General features: G+C 38.8%; 1 long non-coding RNA gene across 1 annotated transcript; it reads right to left on the bottom strand.

Annotated features, from left to right (window-relative positions):
* Positions 1–9455: 9455 nt before the first annotated feature.
* On the bottom strand, positions 9456–20068 carry LOC136791760 (uncharacterized). Its single transcript, XR_010834341.1, has 3 exons — positions 19938–20068; positions 13005–13182; positions 9456–9524 (listed from the first exon to the last, which is right to left on the bottom strand). It is a non-coding gene; the product is annotated as an uncharacterized lncRNA (long non-coding RNA).
* Between the last annotated feature and the right edge of the window lie 1516 nt (positions 20069–21584).

The following is a 21584-nucleotide window of genomic DNA, read 5'->3' as shown; positions in this document are numbered from 1 at the left end:
TCACTTGTAGTGTTAACAATGGAAATTTAAATTACTCTGAAGTTTAGGGTCAGAAAAATGTTACGTACTAAATAATCTGTTTTTCTAACACTAACAAAGGTGTTAGCAAGGCACTACCTGCTCATCTATTTTTTCATTTAAGTCTACAATGTTAGGTGTTTGCAGGCTTCATTTAGTCCATAGTCAGAGCACAAAATGCACGGTGGCTGTGAGGGCAGGGTTAGCCATGTGGATACTGCAGCTAAACACATTATGAAAAATAAACGTGTAACTGAGGAGAGCATCTGGTTAACAGCATTAAATTCAAAGTCATGGTGTATATATATGTACACTACGGGACAAATTTCTGCTTTGCTTCTCTCCTGTAGTGGTGGATGGATTGGAGTTGCATCAGCTGCAAGAGGTTTCCTGAGAGCAGACCAAAATGCCTTAGGGGAACCAGAGAGCAGCAATCCTTTCAGCACTCTTTGCAGCTGCTTTATAAAGAGCACCTGTTGTCAGATGCTAATAAATTCAGGGATAGGTACAGAGGGGTGCATGTGTACAAAGCAGCCATTCTGCCTTGTCTACACAGCTACCCCAAGGGGAGGTGAAAAGCAGACTGGCTGCTTAGAACTGATTCTCAGTATTGGCAACTACAACAGGTCAAAAATTACAAATCAGCTCCCCAAAGACTGTGAAATTTACGAAGAAGAAAGAAAGAATGTTTTTAGATCTTTAGTCTCTTCTACTTCGTCAGCATATCAAAGTATGTGGTAATTTCAACCTGAACAATTGATTTTTAGAGCATATAGAAATGCATATAAGAAGGCATTTCAGGCACAGCCAAGCTTTCTGACTTTACAGTCCACACACGAAAACCTAGACTGGGAAGAGAAGATGCTTGGACCTTGAAAGAAAACAATAGGACTCTTCCCCCACCACCTCTCCCCAGAAAAGAAAGAAAAGTTGAGAAGAAAGTCTACAGGGTTTGGTACTGTTGCTGTTGCAGTAGGTAGTCTCTGATTCTGCTCTTCCTGGCTTGATGGTGCTCAGGGATTTTCTTTGCTACTATCAAAGGACCAGTCCTGACACAAAAGCAACGGCTCCAGATGGAGTGAAGACTCTGGCAAGGACTTTTGTCCAGCACAGGAGGCAGCCTTAGCTGTGATCAGGAAACCTCTTTTGCAGGAAAAATTCAATTCAGTGAAAGAATCCAGAGATGTTCTCGGGTTCAGACACATTTTTGTAGCCTTGATTAAAAAGTTTATTGAAATCCTGGTCCTAAGAGATTAGTGCACTTCAGTGTGAGATCATCAAGACATGCGACTGCAGAAAACATCCTGCCTGCAGGAAGTGCAGTGAGCATTAAAAAAAATGCATAGGATATAGACTCTGTTTTCAAACTTCAGTTATTCTTGACAACCTCCTACTTTTGCAGAAGCTAATATGAGGCGACAGGATATTTCTGTCACTGAACTCTGCCTGCTGCCTGCACAGAGGAGGGAGAGCTCAGCATAGTGCCATACCCAAGTTTCAAAGTTCCACTGATTCTCTCTCTCTCTTTTTTATCTTTTCTTTTTTTTCAGTTTTCAAACTTCTCTACAAGTAAATGATTGGAAAGTTAGTGATTTGTGCAAAGAACATTTTTTCAATTAGCAATGCCCATTAGCTGAATGAGTATGAAGGGCTGATATTTTTCCCCCTGAATTAGCAGGTACACATATGGAATTTGGGTTATAAATCATTACTTAATAATTTACTAGAAAATAAATATGACATAAAAGATAATTAGAGATTTGTACCACTTGCCTTCACCTTAATTATGAATGAGGGATATTTGGCATTGTCTGCAGGACTGTTAAATTTTGTTATATTGAGATGGGTCTGGAAAAGGAAGATACAGCAAAGTCATTTTATGAAAGAATATAGCTTCTGGCAGACTGTGTCTTGTACATCATTGCAGGAGAGGTATCCAGCAGTTATGATCTTAAAATCTAAATGCAGTGTGCTGGAACAAGAATGGGAACAGGTTTGTTTTGCTATTTCAGTAATGACCTATTGCCTGGCTCACAGAAACACATATGCCAGCCAATTTCATTGGAACAAAATTAATATTATATCTCCATGCTGTAATAATAGTTAACTTTGGCAGAGCAGGAACAGTTGGATATACTTTCCTGTTTTAGGATTTGCTGGAGATACCTGGAGATGTGGTGTGTACTAATCATTTAAATTCACAATGGATTTGAGTAGAGCGTTGTATCATAAACAACCACAGTATGAAACACAACTTTTTTCCTTGCCTAAACTTTGCTAACTTTAAAATAGGGAACAGATTTTCAGTCGTGCTCTGTTCCCTTTGCACTATTAAGCATTCAGATAAGAACTGCCCTTGCATAGGCGAGGCCGTATAAAAGCATTTTATCATAATTGTATTACACTTTCTCTGTCGCTGATCACTTCCCCTCCCGGTGCAGGAGTTATACAGGGAACACATCAGCAAACTTCACTGAGGACTTGCTGCCTGAAGAAATTAGAGCAGCCTTCACCTTGTCTTATGTTGCAAAACCCAAAGCAACCCTACCTACTGAATGATCGGGGACTTCAAAAGAGTATAGGTGCCAGGAAGCACCTGTAGACCTATGTTTGTGTAAGATCTCCAAGTGTGCTGGTCCAGTTTATATAAACTAACATGGGTGTGCACTTGCAGTTGAGAATTCAACACTATGCATTATTCAGGATGCACAGAAAAAAAAAAAAAAGAGACTTGGAGTCATCTGCAGTGACCTCTATACTGCCTGTAACTAGTAGGTGTGAAGCACAGAAAAAAAATGCTCTTTCTGCTCTAGGTTTCTGTTTACTAACATGTTACCTGCTTTCCTGTTGTTTGGGAGACCCGGTATTCAGAGCTGTTCCTTTAGCTCAGCATGTTGATGGCCATGTTCCTCCAGTCATACAGTTCCTGACAAACATAATCAACTTCTAACAAGTGCCAGTTATTTCAGATACTGTTTCCTTCAGCAAAGTGTCAGAATGTGGAATTGAACCTAGTGAATGGGAAGACACTGGCAGACGTGAAGATGGAGTACATCTTTCTGCATCAGATATAGGCCACTGATTTATCTGCAGTTTTCCTAAGAACTTTTGATTAAACAGACTGAATTAGAGTGTGTTGGCCTGGAACATAGACAAGCTTGGCCATCATCTGAAAGGATTAATAAGAGCCTTTCTGATGTCCAAAGATGAAGAATTTTCTTCTGTTGATTAGAACACTACGAAGGCAGTGTGATGCCCAGCATGAACCAGTACCAGTTACTGCTTTAACTGCAAAATACTGGATGGAGAATGGTGATATTGTGCACAGCTTTTCTAAAGCACATTATTTCCATCAGTCTTTGATTCATTTAGTTTTTCCTGATGTTTTTCATTTTATTTATTTATTCCTTAAACTGTGATTTCTAATCTTCATTCAGACAGAACAGTCAGAACTGGATAAGAAAAAAAAAATAGGAGTGGCCTGTCAAAGCTTTCAGTGTCTCCCTTGATGGTTTTACAAAGGTGTCAAGTAAGAGTAGTGGCAGGATTGAGCCGTGGCAGTTCTGTCTGTCAGGGCAGATAGCGTGCTTAGAAGTGATAGAAATGATAGACATTCTGCATATCATGCTATCTGATATCATAATAGGGACAGTGAACAATCCCTAGGTTTTGCCATTAATTGAAGAAATAACTTCCTATATTCATGAATACAGCTACCAGTCAAAACACAAGTAAATACTGTATCGTTGTGGGACAATAAACTATAAGCTCTACTTTTATTATAAGAGATGGATATATTTTTAAAAAAAATGAGACAAAATTGTCTGCTAAGGCAGACAATAGTCATATTGACATGTAACAGACATGAAAGCTCCAGCTCTGTTTTCATTGCAGTTAAAAATATTATACTTATATATTTTTGAATCAGCAAGCTTGCAAGTATTTATTATAATAGTTGAGAAGTAGGAAGACTAGAATTCCACAAGAAACGCATCTCCAGACAGGCTATAGGTCTCAGTTTACGCAAGATGCTTAAGCATGCATACTAATTCTAAGCATGCTGGTAGCCCCTCTGATTTCAGTTGGTGATTACCATTAAGCACATGCTTTAGTATTTTGCAGAATTAAGGTTTCAAGAGAGTTCTGTTGAGTTGAAAAAGCTCAGTTGCAATCTCAGACTTTAATGTTCTCTTCCAAATCCAACTAGATTTATGATCATTTTGAAGTTTTTCCCCTCATTGCAAGTGAAATATCAAAGTGATAAAAGTATATCTTTTTGAAAGAGACCTAGGCATACACAGTCTTTTTGAGATGTAGATTGAACGTATGATCTTGCTTCTTCTACTTGCTACCCCCTGGCTCCCAGAAGATATTGCTGGTTCATAGCAGTTCTTAAAAATCTGCTCTTGGGTTTTCCCTGTGTCGCTTGGCTTTCATTGAGGCACAGGAAGATTTCAGGTCTTTGTCCTTTTTCTTTATGAGATCAAGCAACTGCTATGCTTACAGTGGCTGCTTTAACATCTTTGTTGTCCTGACCGTTTGGCACTGATTGTCACAATATAAGAGCTGAAAGGCCCTGTGTATTTGCACATCTGTAGACAGCATGTATTTACTGCATCCGTGTGTGTGTGTATGTGTGTGAGTGCTTACACGCTTGTCAGTAAATAAGAAGTGCAAAAGTTAGTGTGAAGAAGGTATACATGGATTTCAGGGGTCAGACTGGAAACCTTGCCAGCTAAATCAACCCCTGTCTTTAATCTTGTCGTTAGTGGCCTTTTGTCATAATGATTTAAGGAAACAACAGAACTCCTGAAAGTCATCTGTGTATGATTTCTCTGCTTTACTTTGTCTAATGGGAAGAACATAGCAGGAGGTTACAATAGAGTCAGCAGCATTCAGGAAGTTACATCTTGATTTCTGTGAAGCACAGCATTGCAAAATGACCAATTCACATGAATCTTGGCTGTGTGTAAAAATGCTGGTCATGTATCCACTCTAGAACAGCCTTTTTCATGGCTTCAGCTATGGGAAGTAACTCCAGACAGCTTCAGCTCTTCCAGCAAAGTCCTCACGTCTATGAGCCACAGTGCTCCTGCCAGGCATTAGAGCAGATCATTTACCTTTACCATGTGGATAGGTTACTCTGCCCTTGATCCAGTCCTTTCTTTTTCTTTCCTTTTGCAGGTGGCCCTGCAGTTTGCAGACAAGGTTTCTGAACAAAACAAAGGGTGAAAAGTAAAAGAAAAGAAGAGATCAGAGTACAGACAAGGACACGAAGCAAAACTGTATTAGAGAAAATAGGTCTCATTAGGAGTTCATGTGTCTCAAACCTTATTCAATAGAATAAAGAAGATATCTATTTAAAGTTTGTTTTTTGACCGCTGATGTCAATTTTGCCTTCAAGGTGACATGGGGGATATAAGTACGTCCTGCTAGCAAGGCACTGTGCAATGTAGATTCAATTCAAGTATGAAATAATCAAGGTGAGAAATACACCCCACATTACAACTTAGCAATAATTGATAAATATTTTACATGATTTATCCAAAGCGGGCAATTTACCTTGCAACACAAGCAGGAGTGGCTTTTTATTTATGTACTCTGCCTCCCCACCTACCCATGGAAGTAGATACTCTCTGCTTTTAGTCGGCTGCAGAGACCTGACAGCTTAGAAGCAGGATGGTACAAGTCTGATTGTACAGCTCTTGTTTGCCTTAGTGGATGAACACTTATTATCAACTTTGAGAGCCGTACCAACACTTCGCTTGTGTACGCTGTGTATCAGGTATATACACATATACCTAGCTTGGGATATAAGTCTCCAAATGTACTTTAAGTACAGCATTGAACATTCCAGGAGTATTTCAACATAATGGGTTTCCCTTGGAAGAGGGCATGTGCTCACTAATAGGGTAGGAGGCACTCAGATGTGCCACCTGTGCCTCACGGTAATGGGCCAGATTGCAATTCCCTCACTGGTACTGATGAGCAATTATTTGTGTGAGTAATTCTGTTGTCTAAGGGTCCTAAGTGTACCAACATTACATCTCTAAGTCTGGCAGCCACCACCTGCGGGCTTCCTCTGTGGCTTCACAGATTCGTGTCCTTTCTGCATTCTCCGTCTGCCCCAGACTGCTCAGTACCTCTGGTTGTGCTCATTAACATTGCTTTCACATAGGTGGTCCAGGGCTGACTTGGCTGATCTTGGACTCTTTTCATTGTGTCTGCTTCTCTAGGGAAAGTGTAATAGCAATCTCTGCTACAGTCACCTCAGCCTTAAAACTTCCACTTTTCTTCATTTTCCTAATCTTGGACTTATTCTGACTATTTATCTCCTTCACTTGCATGACTCTCATACGTCCTCTTTTTGTGTGCTGCCAGTTTGCTTCTCAATATCCAAAGTGTATCAAATAATGGATGTAAAAAAATAATCCCTAAAACCCCTAAAAAAAATCCCTAATTGGATGTTGTGGAAGGAGCTAGGTGTATCGTTCATCATTCTCTGTAAATTCATTTCTTCCTGATTTTTCTTTCTTTTACTTTCCTGATGTTCTTTTTTTTTCTCCTCCTCTGCTGTTTCTTTCTTCCATTCTCCCTTTGTGTCCTCAGTCTTGTTATTATATTTCACATCATACAATCCCCACAGTTTCTGACATAAAATAATAACGTGGGACATTAGTCATCATGGCAGAAAGCCTTCGATTTCTCACTCAGGAAGCTAATACCTTGTGTTCCTGACACTGGCCTGCAGAAGCAGCTGGAGTATATGTTCTTCACAGGCAGAGCATATGCTCATGTATGTAATGAGCAGCCTTCCTTTTATATTCCCTCTAGCATTGTGCTGTGCATTTGCAACAAGTAATAGAAGGAGGATGGGAAAACCCATTCTATATGATTTGAAGTGCTGAAACAGAAAAGAAATATCTGATTTGCCATCAGTAAGAAAGGGCTGCCAAAAAGACTAGGACAGAAAACGATCTATGCAATGATTTTTCCATTTTTGCTTTGCTAAAAAGGATGCACAGTTACTGCTTAGTCTTAGCTTATGATCTCTTGCCAGTACCAGCTGATTTTCTGAAATGGAGGATAAGAGATGCTGACAGCTGTGCCCTGTACAGAAACTGCCAAACTGCAGCACAATCTTGTCAGGCTGCCATGTGGCTTTAGGCCAAGCAAGATATCGATGACACATATAATGAGATACTAAAAGAACTAGCATGTATCACAGATTCTAAGGAGAACTGGCAGAGCATAGGGATGGCCTTATGTTCCTAAACACAGTGTAGTGTAGTACTAGAAGGCTAGGTCTTTATTATAACTGTATTTCTGGATCTGAAAGGGAAAAGAGGAGCATAAAATGTAGTACCCCAGGTAAAATGAAAGGAACAATGAGTTACACCAGAGTGATCATGATGCAGTGACACCTGACTATGATTTGCGAGTAGGGAAAACTGGCAGCAGAAAAGAAAAGCTGTGGAGGGACCAAAGCAAAGGTACAGGGACATGACAAAGCAGCAGAAGCATAGACTCAAGACGCAGGAGCAAAGAAGGGGGAAAAAAATTGTTGTTCTAAAATAGATCCTGCCATCTGACTTAAATAACCAGTGCCACAGTAAATAAATAAATAAAATTAAAAAATGGAGCAGGGAGCCAATGGAGCATGGAGCCAATAAGGAGGAATGATAATCTTGCAAATGCTAACATGTCCTGGGTGATGTTATATTTTGTCTAAGGTAGTGAACGTATGGAACTCCTGACAGGTGGCCAGGAGGGGAATCTGAGGAAGTACTTGGGAAGTAAAAATATACTGAAAGTGTGATTTAAAACAAAGAAATAACAAAGGAAAAAAAAATAAAGCAACCAACAAAATAAACAAACAAACAAACCCCTCTGTTTATTTTCAGTCTATATTGAGTCAACAGCATTTGTAATTAGCCCAACTTGGAATCCTGTCCTGTGGCTAAAAGGAAAGAAGGGTCTTTTTAGCTGCTAGTATCCTTGTTCTTTTAACAGTCAGAGCCTCCCTGTCTCATCCTGAAATGTCTTTTGATGGCATATGTCAGTATGTCAGGATCTGGGAACAACATGCTTCCTTTTATACCTTGGCTGTTTGGGTCTTTACTGTTAGGACTCTCCAGCAATATGCTTCCCTGGAGTGTTTTAATTTCTTACTGTCTCCTTAAAGTCTGGATTTCTGCCTAGTTCCAGAAATTTATCTCTGAAACTTTATCGTCTCCTGAGAGATCTACAAGAATTGTACATGTACTACCAGTGTTGTAACCCCTGTGGTATAAGAGACTGAATTGGCTGTACTACAGCTCCGTCTAGTAGAGGGGAAGAAAAGGAAACCCTGGCTATATCCTCATTGGCAGTGGACCAGGAGCCTTGGCAATGCTACTCAATCCAATGGGAAATTCTCATGAAGGGAGCGCTCATCCATTATCACCGAGTTTGTTTGAACTGGAAAGAGGCTTGTAAATGCCATGGTATCTTTCTGCTTTCAGAAGTCCAGCAGAATGTATTTCTCATAGCCATCATATACATATGCCAAAAAATCCCAGAATAATCCAGTCTCATTTCTCCTCTAATGCTTGTTTTTATCATCTCCCTGCTTCAAAAAATCTGTACTGCATCTGGTAGGAGAAAGCAGGTCCAGAAAGTATGTTAGATTTTCTGTTCTGTACAGAATCCAGCTTTGAGCAGATCTAGAAGTTTGCTCCCAAGGAATTTACTGCCAGAACAGACATATCTTTGTCTACTGATATACAGATGCCGCATATTCCTTTCTTCATAATGCTGCTTTGCTGGCCATGGCTCAATTCTGATTATGCCTTGTGTTTATGGATAAGCATTCCCATTGCAAGCACCACGTTCCTTACTCCTCTGTCTTGGGCTAGGTATATTTGATAAGCTTTGATTCAACTACTGAGAAAAAGCCATATTTATAATAAATGCAAGTGAAGAACTCTCTCCTTTCTGCATAATTTACCCTTCATCCAAAATAGGATCCACATGACTTTCACGCTGTGGATGAAAAATGTCATCCTGTGTCTTGAAAAACTATGAAAATATGGTGCCATCACCAGTCAACGGGGATATCTAAATCAATGGGTTTTCTACCTCTAGTGTACTGTGCTCCTGCACGTGCCGTTTTCTGTGCAAACAGAAACAAGTATCCTGAGATGGCCCTTACTGTGCATGAGCAATGAAATCTTCTAGGCAGAACTTCATTTTGGCCCCATGCCTTGCTTCGGGAGGTTCCTTTTTGAAGCAGCAAATCAGTGCTGAAGACAGGAATAACATTTAAAACTCATCAGAGAACTACTGTAAGGCTCATGGCTCCTGTTCTGCATAGAATAAAGATGCCTGAACAGAATAGCTCTGTTTATTGTAGCAGTGATCCCCACCCCTTTTTTATAACTTCTTTAAGTTCCCTACTTACCTTTCTTCAGGATGGTCATGAATTTACCTCCTCACACACCAGAAACACCCCCACACTTTTAAATCTGTAAATGAACAGAAATAATTTACGTGTCTTATGAACTATACATATTATCTCTTCTATTCCTTTTGTACCTTATACATTTGAAATTCTCTGTAACAGGGGTTAGGGAAGGTGCAGCAAGCTGTTTGTGCTGCTTCACATGGTACAATGGCTTCACAGTCACCTTGTGTTTTTTACAATAAGCCTTATGTCCTGCCACCAGATTCCTTGATAGGGATCTGTGATTGCAGTCAGAAGTGGTACTCTCACTACAGCTTAGCATGGTTAAGCATTACTGCATCCAGCTGCTCACTGCTGCTTTCCCTTTTTCTGCAGAGGTTATCGTCCCCTTGGCTCTGATGGTATAACTGCAGGTGTGGTTGCTCACTTAACCAGTTTTGTCAAAATTATCCAGGTTAATTAACCATGTCTAATGCCAAGGTTCTTAACCTGGTTGTTTTCTGTACAAGTGGGTTATGGAAACTGTTAATGCATTTAATATTAATCATCCAGTCTGAAGGGTGCTATTTTCCAGGAGAAAAAGTAAAGAATAGAAGTGATAGATGAAGAAGACAAGCAGCAGGAGATGATGACTGGGTTTAGCTCTAGTTGAAATGGACACATTTGTCCACTGCCTGAACTGCCACAGCAACTCAGTTTTCTGTAGCAGAATACTTTGTTGTGATTTTAATCTGTCTTTCATATAAGGCTATGAAAGGAAACATTAGAGGAACTACCCAGTAAGTCTAACATAGGCATCAAGCAAAATACAGACTCACAGAATCAGAAAAATGTTACCTGGAAGAGGTTATCTGTTCCAACCTTCTGCTTGGCACAGGGCTGCTGCTAACACTGGGTCAGGACAGCTGCAGCATTTTGTGGCCAAGCCTTGAAAGCCTCCACAGATGATGACTCTCCTTTCTCCCTGGATAACTTGTTCCAAAGCTTCAGTACCCTCAAAATGAAGACATTTCTACTAGTCTCCAGTTGAAGCCTCCTACACTGCAATTTGTGGATGTTGCCCCTTGTTTTACCATCTAGCATTACTGACAGCTCTCCTAAAGTACAAATTCTAACTTTGTTTTACTGTTCTGAATTTCACCTTTTGGTGAAAATCTGCCCATACTCAGGAAAGTGTGTTTTTTTTCCCCACTTTGTCACAGTGATGTGGCTGAGAATGGAAAACTTCCCAAAGAAAATGATCTCTCTGGGGGAATAACTTTCAGCTGGATGGACAGAATGCTTATTAAAGATAGCAAAGAGGAAACTGAAACTGTACCAGATTACAAGAGCATTTCATTGACTTCTATAACGTTAGGTTTCAGATTTGGGAGACAAGTCCCATTTTATGGGATGCAGTGTGTATCTATCTGAAACAAAACAGCCTGTGGTAACAGACCCTTTATCCACAACACTAGTAAATCTTGCATTTAGAATAATGGCTTTAATTCCTGTTGCCTCATGCTAGAAGACTGCTAACAAACTTGAGAGATTTTGAGAATGAGTAACAGGAGCTATAAGGGGATTAACAAGGAAAGATTATGAGTACTAAATATGCATGCTTGGTCAAAGAATGACTAAGGGGGATATAGTAATTATCTTCTACTATTACAAAGCTGTGCACTTCAAAAAGGGAAAGCGATTGTTTAGCACCATCAGCAGGTATATAACTAGGATTAATGAGGTGATATTTAACAAAGGGAAATGTAGGCTGAATATCATACAAATCTTCAGAATAGGAGATTAGTCAAAGGAATACTTTACCAAGGATTTAAAAATGGTAAAGTCCTGTCCCTAGCATCAGAAGAGGTCAAAACTAGAGTTAATATAATGAATGACTTTTCTCCAAACTGAAACTTTTCTCAAGATTCAAGAACCGTGTCTTAGAATTTGGGAAGAAATGTGCAGATTTCATTTATTTAAAAATAATTCAATTTCTCTTTTTGACAAAAGGCTATGATGATGAAGCTGTTAATCCTAAAAGACTGGTTCTGTCACTAAAGCAAACAAAGTATATATCACATGTATGTGATAAATAAATCAATTTCACCCCTGGTTTTAGTAAAATGCCATTGAGACGATTGATTTAAAATAATGTTGCATTTGGTCTATTGTGTGCATTGGATATATATAAAATTCCACAGAGAAGAGGAAAAAAAAAAAGGATAAAATAAACTGGTGTCTATTACAACGTTATCAGTTCAATTATTTCTCAATATTTAAATCTTATGTAAATGATATTTCTGAAATTTATGGGACATCAAATAGGATACAGCCATAAATGTCTGTAAAAACAGGTTTGGAAAGATGAGAGATAGCAAGCTTTGTTCGTTAAGAAAGAGAAAAGTGAATTGCACTACTCAAGTCTGGACATAATGACAGCATGAACAAGAATCTTGGCATCTGCATGTGAGAGCACACATTTTAATCTGATCACATCCCTAAAGTGGTAATAAGATAGCTTGATAATGTGTCAAATGTCAGCCTCAAAGCTCCGTTCTTCATTGAACAGTACATCTAGGTGTTTGACCAAGCAGACAAGTGCCACCAATTGAGATGGCAATGTGAGAAGCATTCCTGAGTAGGTGGTGAGAGCTAAGCAGAAGGACATCAGACTTAGAATATTAAATCTACAAAAGCTAAAGGACATCCCTAATTGAAGCTCCCACAGTTGTTTACTTTCTTAGAAAATGCTAACGTGAAGGCAGCTGGCATGGGCAACTACATTACTTTGCTCTCTCCTAGCAATGACTCTTCAGAGCAAAAAGTTTCAAAATGTGTGGCAAAGTAGCAGATATTCATACAGATCCCAAAGCAGAGCGCTGAGGCCATTGCAGTACATAAGACAATAAACACTTGTGTTCTTCAGGGTAATTAATGTAAAACTCCCACTACTTCCTCAAACTGCAACTATCCCCCTATACAGTGATAACTCTTCCTTGCATGTCTACTATAGAAGAAACATGTATTCCGAAGGAGCCTTCAAGACCCTTTGTGTGAACAAGGGAATAAGTACTTTAAAATGATGTAAGTAAAAGGTATATTATGCCATGAAAAGAATTGGAGCAAGGTTGAAAGGACAATTGAAAGAAAAGCAGAATAACAATCAAACCAAACGTTTCATTTCATAGCCTCAGCTTTGCTTAAATGTATTTTGTTTATACACTATATGAATATGCATATAAAATAGTAAAATACTTCTTGTAATGCACCGATGGCATATAAATCAGTGATATACTTTTACAACAGTGATAAGAAGTTATTCTTATGGATGTTGAGTGTTTATGTATACGTACATGACTTTTGATGTATAAACACGAAGCAGACCTGATTTTAAGAGGGGTAATGAAAAAAACATAACTTAGCTAGTTGAGACCACAGAGAGGAGCAGCATGAAATGATTTACCAGGATACTGGAAAGTAACCTGCTGCTTGCAAAAATATTCAAGTTATATTTAATACATTGGAGCTGTTGGGACTTCAGTTTTACTACAGACATTACCTTGTCAGCGGGTCTGTGCTCGTTAATAATCCATAGAAAATGCTAAGCTGGTCAGAGAAATTTCTCTGTCTTGAACAGTGGTCTCACTTCTTGAGTGGATGCCCTGCCCTTCGAGATGGAGAGAGAAGTTGGAGAGGCAGCACTACTTATCCGTTCAAGTTGACTTCAAGTGAAATGGCTGGAAAAAAATTAGAAATGGGAATGGAAAGGAAATATAATGGTTAAAGGTGACCGGATGGCACAGTTGCAAGGGAAGATGTGTTCCTACGCTGCTTATGTAGGGCAGTTTTCATGGTCTGTAGTGGTTTGTTTCTTATTTATCAGAGAAGGCATGGACTGCAGATAGGGTAATCAAAATAACAGGCCACAGGCACAAGTAGTATCATAGGGGACCTACAGATGAGTCACAAATTGATTTATTGGCTGAGCATTGATGAGGAAATCCAGTTTTATATGCAAACATATAAATGGGTCACATACTTGCTTCTTTGTGAAGACAATGTTTTGCTTCTGCTTTCAGAATGGACTTGCTGCCCTGTAAAGTACTTCAGTAAGAAGGATCCTCGTGCTGCTGAAATTACACTGAGATCTGTCAGACATGCTGCTCACCCAGTAACATGTGTCAAGGTGGAATTGGCTGGATGAAACATTTTCATACAGCTCAAGTAAAACAATAAGCTGCTTATGGCCAGAGCAGCTGAGCAATTCACCTGAATAAGAGCAAAATCTCATTAGGTGGAGATAGCTGTGAGTGGAGAGAGCACAGACCATGTCACTTGAGCTTAGAGGGCTAAAATGCCAATTTTGATCTGTTGGCTGACTTGTGTTTTGTTACTTAGATACCTAACTTTAGACGGAGTAGCAGTCTGCAAATGGTTCCAAAAGTAGCGGTTATGTTAGTGCTGACTTCTGCCTAGGCTAATCTACCCTGCTGAGAAGCAGGAGCAGCACTGTGCTCTGCAAATATACCCCACAAAAGCAGAGAAGTGTAATAAGTGTAATTTTCCTGTGAGATAAGCGTTATTCCCTGTCTCCCTTAGATGATCTGCAGATTATCGCCTCTGAATTCGGCCCAAACATGCATAGTTTATAGTATTCATTTTAATCAGAAACTTCAGAAAAATAAACATTTGTTTTTGATTTGCTTGAGAGATGCTATACCAAAATTTAAAACTGTAGGTGCTTGTATAAGGTGCAACAGCTGATTTCTATCCACTTTGTTGTTCTGTAATATGCTCTGGGCCAGCTGCATTTCGGAGGTTATATTCATGTATAGCTTAGGAAATACGGCAGTACCTTCTAAAAGAAAAAGCTCTGTATAGTGAGAATTGATATCAAACATCAAAATGAACTCTTTTTACAACTGAGCCCTAAACCCTGACAAATAAGGGCTTATAACTGAACCAATGGCAGTTCCTTCGCTATTGCAACGACGGCAACAGGTGATGAAATAGCAAAATGTAATGTGAACTTTATCATTAAACATAAAATGCATAGGAATAAGATAACCTGCAAGAACTACTTTAAAAAATTAGCACACTACTAAATGCTTTGAGTTCCCCTGCCCCCCTGTCTTTCTAATAGCAGTCTCCGTAGAGGAAAGGGATATTTTCATCACTGGTCTGCTTTGAGCGTAAATGGAAGATCACTGTTTGTAAGTAAATGCTGCTCTATCTTCTGATTTTAAGTGCAGTGAATAGAATAGATAAACATCAAATGAAAATAAGGGGCTCATCTTTTTTCAGTGTGGGAGCTAAAGCTGTAGAGCAGATTCTGGATGAGGTAAAAGGCTTTAGCTGTCAAAGATTTCTGACTTCCCACAATTCCTCTCACATTTCCCAAGGTTAAATGCGTTGCCTCAAGGCAGCTGCTTAGAATGATAAAAGGGGCACTACAGGACAGCAGTGCTCTTTGTAATGTTAATAAACCTTGATTTTGATATCAGATGCAACCCTGGGAAAACCTGCCAGTTTTAGACTTAAAAATCTAACACTATTTAGCAGAAGTTCATGTAAAGAAGTATTAGTTTGGGAATGGTGATGGGCTAGTTTGAGTGACATATGAAAGCAACAAATACACTCTCTTCTCTTCCTTGTCAAATCTTACTTTTGTTTACCAAGAACAAAAGGAATTGCCCAAGTGCTAATTAAACTGAATGCCGTATTAAAATGCACTGTGAAGTTTCCTATATAAATTCAGTTTTTGAGGTTAACTGTCAGATGAGCTCGAACTCCTCCGAAAGGAAAAGGTGTGGTTCTCCCCGGGCTGGCTAACCTGGTGTAAACTCAGAATGGAGCCAAATCAGAGAGAGCTGACAAACCTCTGACAAGGGAGTATGGAAATAATTTTTGCAATAAAGGCAAAGCTGCAGGAGTGTTGATTAGGTAGCTTGGAGTTTTATTCAGAAATAACGTGAACTTCATGAAATGCTTCTCTTCCTAAACTTCTGCTTAAAAATGACAAATATCTAGCAAGTATTGGCCATTATGTCCGACTGTCATCGTTAGTTAGATATTTCTGAATCAACAATAAATACATAAGTTAAAACTTCAGGGGTGTGACTCAGAATAAAGTAAAATGAGACATATTTATGATCAAGGCAGCTATAAATGAACGATGCATTTTGGTCATGTGGAGTTTGGCAAAATGGAACTGCAGCTTATCCTCAAAGAAACTCTGCCTCTTTGAATCCATGACAAAACTCCCACTGACTTGAAAGAGGTTTGGATTTCACCCACTAAGCTGTGCTGAAATCTGAACAAAAGCAAAAAGGGCTCTCACAGTTCATGGGATGTGAAACTCTGTATTCTCCTCCTTCAAATTCACCAGCAAGACCCATTCCTGTACTGGGTACTGAAGAACAGTGCCCAAAAATTGCAAAGATAACATATTAAAGAAACCTGAAACTGTTAGTAGTGCACATTGTTAGCTGAAGTAATCATATTACCTTAGAGCTACCATCCTATTACCCTTTTCTTTTTAAAGTTCATTCCCAGGGTCTGACTGGGATATCTGGGACACTGTAACCAAATAACAAAAACTTACAAATTTCAGTGCCTGTTTGGAACCCAGCCATGGGATCTGTGAATACCTACTAAAAGTGCAGTGCAAGTGAGCTACGTGTGCAGCTGTAAGGCAAACAGAACTCTGGGCTTTGGCATATGAATCGGGTTTTGGTGGTGGTAGTTTTTGTTTCTTTGTCTGTTTTTTGGGGTTTGTTCATGGTGGGTTTTTTTTTGTTTTTTTGTTTTTGTTTTAAATGTGGGTCATGACTTTCCACCAGAAATTACTTCAAATTGTTTTTGCATAATTCTTTATTTTTTCTTTAGGAAGGTATTTATATTATATGCAAAAATAGATAAAGAAAAATATGTGTATTTAAAAATATTTCTTGTTTAGGAAATCCTTGCAATACTCTGATTTTTTACCCCACTTTTCCAAGGAAATAGGTAGCGATATTAGGAAAATGAGGGAAAACACTCCTTTGTTGATACTACATACTTTCTGAAGTATCTCTCTATAACACTGAAATATATCTCTCTATTCTTCCCATGAAATTTCACGATGGAAAGAAACAATAGTGGAAGGACCAGATATTCTAAAAACATTCTTGACACATACTCCTAAAATGAAATTCTAAATTTAATCTTGCTTTTTTTCCTTTTTTTTTTATTTGAAAAGTGTAGCAAAAGTTTTAAAAGCAAGGAACAACTATTGCCTAGTGATAGGGGATTAGATTTATAAACCAGGTTGCCTTCCCTTTAACCACAGCATCAAATAAGACTTGATTTAATTAATAGTTTCATTGGGTACATGTGGCAGTCCATTAAGATAACGCGTATTGGCTCCAGGTATGTATTAAGTATGTGTCCAAAAATTACTTAATCATAATTAGTAGCATGCCACCGTAAGATAAACATTAGACCTGTTAGGTGTTTATGGTTCCTAGCACAAAGAGAGAGAGATAGCGTGTTAACCTGGAGGAATACATCCTGTCTTGCATGGTACGGTATTGTTTGTTTGCAGATGTGATTTTATTTTTTTTTTTAAACTTAAATCCATCAGGTAGAAGTCAGTGTTCACTCTGGCATTGTTTTGGAATTCCCTTTTTGCTCTGGAAAATTCCGCTACTCACTGCTGAATTTGCTTCTCTATCAGTACTTGCTTGTTGTTTTTATTTTGAAAGCCTATTTTTTTTTTCAATCAATGCATAGCTTCAACTGCTTTTCTGCTCCCCACAGATGGCCCTGTTACCCTCCCCTCATTTAGTTAGCATCCTCCTGTCAGCAGTGCAGCAAGCCAGTACCTGATAACAAGTGCATTACCCTGCGCAACTTTAAAAAGAAAATTAAATATAAAACCAGAGGGCAACAAATACATTAGAATAAAAGCTCCTTTTTATTCTGGAAAAGCCGGAACTTTGCTCCAAATGAAGCTTACACTCAACACAAACTATTTTCTAGAGTTGAACCAGCAGGACACTGGTTGAAGTTGTGCTGCTTATACTTAACACACAGCACTTTAAAACACGCTTGGTACAGTAGGGCTGCCTCTCCTTGGCGGTATCCACAGGTGAACTGCTCTTTAATGACTCCTTGAATGTCTGAGGACATCAAAGCTTTTTCCTCGGCACCTAATGCTTTTCACTGAGCACCTTGTTCTCTGTTACTGCAGTGTGCTTTTGTATGTGTATATATACACACTATTTAAAGACAAACTGGACAACATTCAGATATTACAACTGCAGGACAACCTACAGACCTCAGAATAGAAGGAAAACCAAAATCTAAATGATCTGTGTATAAAAATCAGGAGTAGCTCCATTGTGATACAAACACCTGCAAGAAATCTCCATTTATGAAAACAGAGGGGGCTCTCTTGTTAAATGCAGTGTGACTAAATGTGCTGGCATGCCATTCTTTCTTGGTTTGGGTCGCTGTTGCTATGCCTGTCTGGACTCCTGTCCAACGTGGAGCTTGTCTGCACTTTCTTCTTGCAGGGCTTGCAGTTTACTCAAGTGAGAATTCAGGTCAACGTGTAAGATTTAGAACGATCAAGTCTAAACTTGAGCCTCAGGGTAATGTGCTATTTCTCCAAGCAAAATCTCTTTTCTTATGAATTAATGGTTTGTCTGGTCACTATCGATCTTTCTTCAGCTGATCTTTTCTTCATTGATCTTTTCTCAGGAAGAGAAATGCCAGTCAGCTAATATACTGATCTCAGAGCTGAGTATAAATAGAGTCAGTGTCTCACAGTCTTTTTCGAGGGTATTTGGTAGTCTTTTCCTTTGGCATTTCTTCATCAGTCTTTTTCATGTAGAATAGCCCTTGAGCAGTGTCACCGATTTCAGCAAAATTATATTAAAATGTCTGATACTTGGTGGAAAACTCACATGGTTCTTCTGGTATTTGAAAGGGAAAAGGAGTTGCTGCCCGGTGCTATCTCCAGCATCCGCACCATGCTGTTATTTCAGCATGGTCTCTGGTTTCCTGGCTGTACCAGACTATTTAACAGGATGCTGTGGGGGAAACCACAAGCTGTTGCAAGTGAAAGGTAGTACTTTTACTGAGCTAAGATCACTCATTGACATATCTTTAGGCTCTTTTGAGTATTCCAATAGAAATAAAACACATTAGATATTTATCTATATATACATTTCTTCATCAACTACAAAAAAAAAATTATTTGAATATGTTTTAGTTTCTTTCATTTCTAAAGAAACACTTTATTATTAGGAGAAGTTTTAAAAATCATCTCCACATGCAGTATTACTGTGTTTATTGGAATATTGGAATAAAATTCTTTTGGAGATGTGTTGAGAGCTACCATATACATCACTAGTATAAAGTAACAATTGTTCATACAACTGAACTCTATTTGACCATCAGAGGAGGAAAAAAGGGTATAAAGCACCATTATAACAGATCTCAATTTTTTCTACTATTCCAACCTTAGTACTTTAGCGCAGAGATAGCTCCATCAATCATTTAAAACCACTGACCATACCTTGCACCAGCTATCAGCTGTAGTTCATACTGAGCTTTCTGTGTGCTCCAAATGGCTTTACATTTTATGTGGAAAGCTGGGTTGAAAATTTATAGTTACTTTCCTTCTGACACCTGGATTTCCCACCTGGAAAATAAACTCCTTTAACTACTTTAAATCTTCATGAATTTCTTGCTGCCTTGATCTCAAAGGGCTAGATCGTGACTGCTACTGCATGCCCATGCCATGAAGTAATAATCCTATTCCACTGTGTGCGAGTCTATCTGATTCATGGGCTCCAGACACAAAGCAATAAGCAGGCGGCTGTATCCCCATTTAAACCCAGATTCTCAGAAACAGTTTGGAATCTAGCAACTCAGTTTCAAAGGGAATTTGATGCCCAAATGGATCTCAGGGTCTGAGCTCTACTGTCTGCCCCAAGCTAGCTAAGCGGGGACAAGAGAAAAATACAGGTGAGTTTGTTAACATCTGGTTTAACCAAATTGTGGTTTGTAGTTAGCATAGACCAGCAAGAAACATTTTTTTCTAGTATTCACAATGAAACTGTTTGTTTTCTAGTATTGGTCATAAAATCTTTCATTGGATTATTTAGTTTTAGGCTCAGAAGACAGTGTTTCTGCCTGTCTGTCTGTCTACAGCATTGTTGATGCTACTAGGTACATGATAACCCTCACTTACACAGCTGTATATCACTGCATGGCTACCTTGAAAACAGCTCTGTTCACAGACATCAGTGTTTTACAGAGGGTCATTTTTGTCACCTAACCAAACTCTACTTACGGTGAACAAAAATCCTTACAGACATCAACCTGGGATGTGCAAACATAAAAAGGCAATGAGTCAGTCAGAACTGGTGAATTGGGAAATAGTTTCTTCTTTAATAACATGCTGCACAGACCTCTAAAATTAATTTCTTTCTTGCCTTACCTGTTTGGGATTCCGTGATTACATTGACCCACTCTCAGCACATCCAGAGGAAGCGGAGGAGTTTGGCACCCCAATGGCACAGCCTCTTCCATCTTTCAAGGCCAGCAGTTCTCATTGTGCCTGGCAGCTCCTCTCCTATTTGCAGAGGCACTAAGTAATAGCAAGGGAAAGCTCAGAAATTGTTATCAGAGCTTCTCTAATATACTGAGTGGGAAAAAAAAAACAACAAAAAAAAAACAACCATGGTGAGTATTTTTACTGTGGACGTCAGACTTATCAGGTGTCTTAATCATCTCCCTTGAATGGCCATAAATCCACCATGGCCATTACAGAGAACAAAGGAAACCAACAAGTGATCTATGCCACGTGCTCTGAGGACCTAAAATGGTGCTTCCACAAATACCTCCTCCAAATTTAAAGTATTATTTTGTGTTGGCTTTAGTTAGAAGTGCACTTCATTAAGTTCAACTGAAAGTAAACCCAGACCTAATACCCTGGGCCACTGCCTCTTCTGCAGTTTACCTACAGCTTCATACCACGGAAGTTAAAAGTAAACTGCAGCTTATTCTGCTTACTGAAATACCAGTTCAACATGTCATGGGGCTTATTAGCAGACTGAGAATGTTCTTCATGCCTTACTGCTAGGGCATGACTCTGATGTAAAAATGAAATGGAACTATTTAAATTGACTTGGATACTTATTAAGGAGAGGGTTTCATTTAATTCCCCTTTCTGTTTTTCTCTCCTTTATAGTAGCAGCCATCTGGGCTTGATAGGAGGTAGGGCAATGACAAGTCTATTCTGTGAAAAACACTATAATTTTTAAAGCACTATTACCAAATGAGACTCAATAGGCAGAGTGTGTAAGTGAAAAGTGATTTGCCTTGTGGAAAAAAAAAAAAAAAAGCACCCTAACTGTATGCTATAGGGATCTTATGATGCTAATTGGAAAACTCAAATTTGTAGACATTTGCAAGTTGAACAGGTGACAATGTAACTGGTGATAACCAAGGACTAATTATCTCAGCTGGGAATTAGTCATCAGGTATTCTGAGCTAAATAAAAGGGGAGGGAAGCTTGGAATAGTAATGTGTCCTATTGATGTTAAAAGAATTAGTAGGATTAAAAAAAAAAAAGTTAAATGAAACAAATACTCTCTAGGCTAGTACAGTGCGTGACTGATGTGGTTCTGTTTCTTAAAGAATTTCAGAACTTGGGCTGGGAGGAATGGAAGGAAATAACAGTGTAGAGCTGTATGATTTGCTTGCTAAAAAAATCTCTTTGTTCTCTTGTGCGTTCTGCTAAAGCGAGGGGTAGGTTAGCAGTTTGTAGAATTAAAACTATTTGCTTAAAATTATTATTATCTACTATTCTAGTTAGAAAAATACTCTGTGGTGTCAGTCTATGGCTGAGAAATATTAGGCTAATAGAGATTTATACAAAAACCAAAGGCAGAGGGATATGAGAATTAGGCAGTGCAAAATACACATGTACCCAGAGTTGTGTGTGCAGGCACACCTACTACAGGTTTCAAAAATACATAATTGGATGCAATATACATAAAGTGCACTCTATTAATTCCACCTTGCCTCTAACTTCCTTTACTTTAATGCTTATTGTAAAACTTAAATCCTAATGAGTAGGGCT

Source organism: Anser cygnoides, chromosome 12, assembly GCF_040182565.1.
Source record: "Anser cygnoides isolate HZ-2024a breed goose chromosome 12, Taihu_goose_T2T_genome, whole genome shotgun sequence".
NCBI lineage: Eukaryota > Metazoa > Chordata > Aves > Anseriformes > Anatidae > Anser > Anser cygnoides.
Note: the sequence above shows the minus strand (reverse complement) of the source record. Positions and strands in the feature narration are given on the sequence as shown.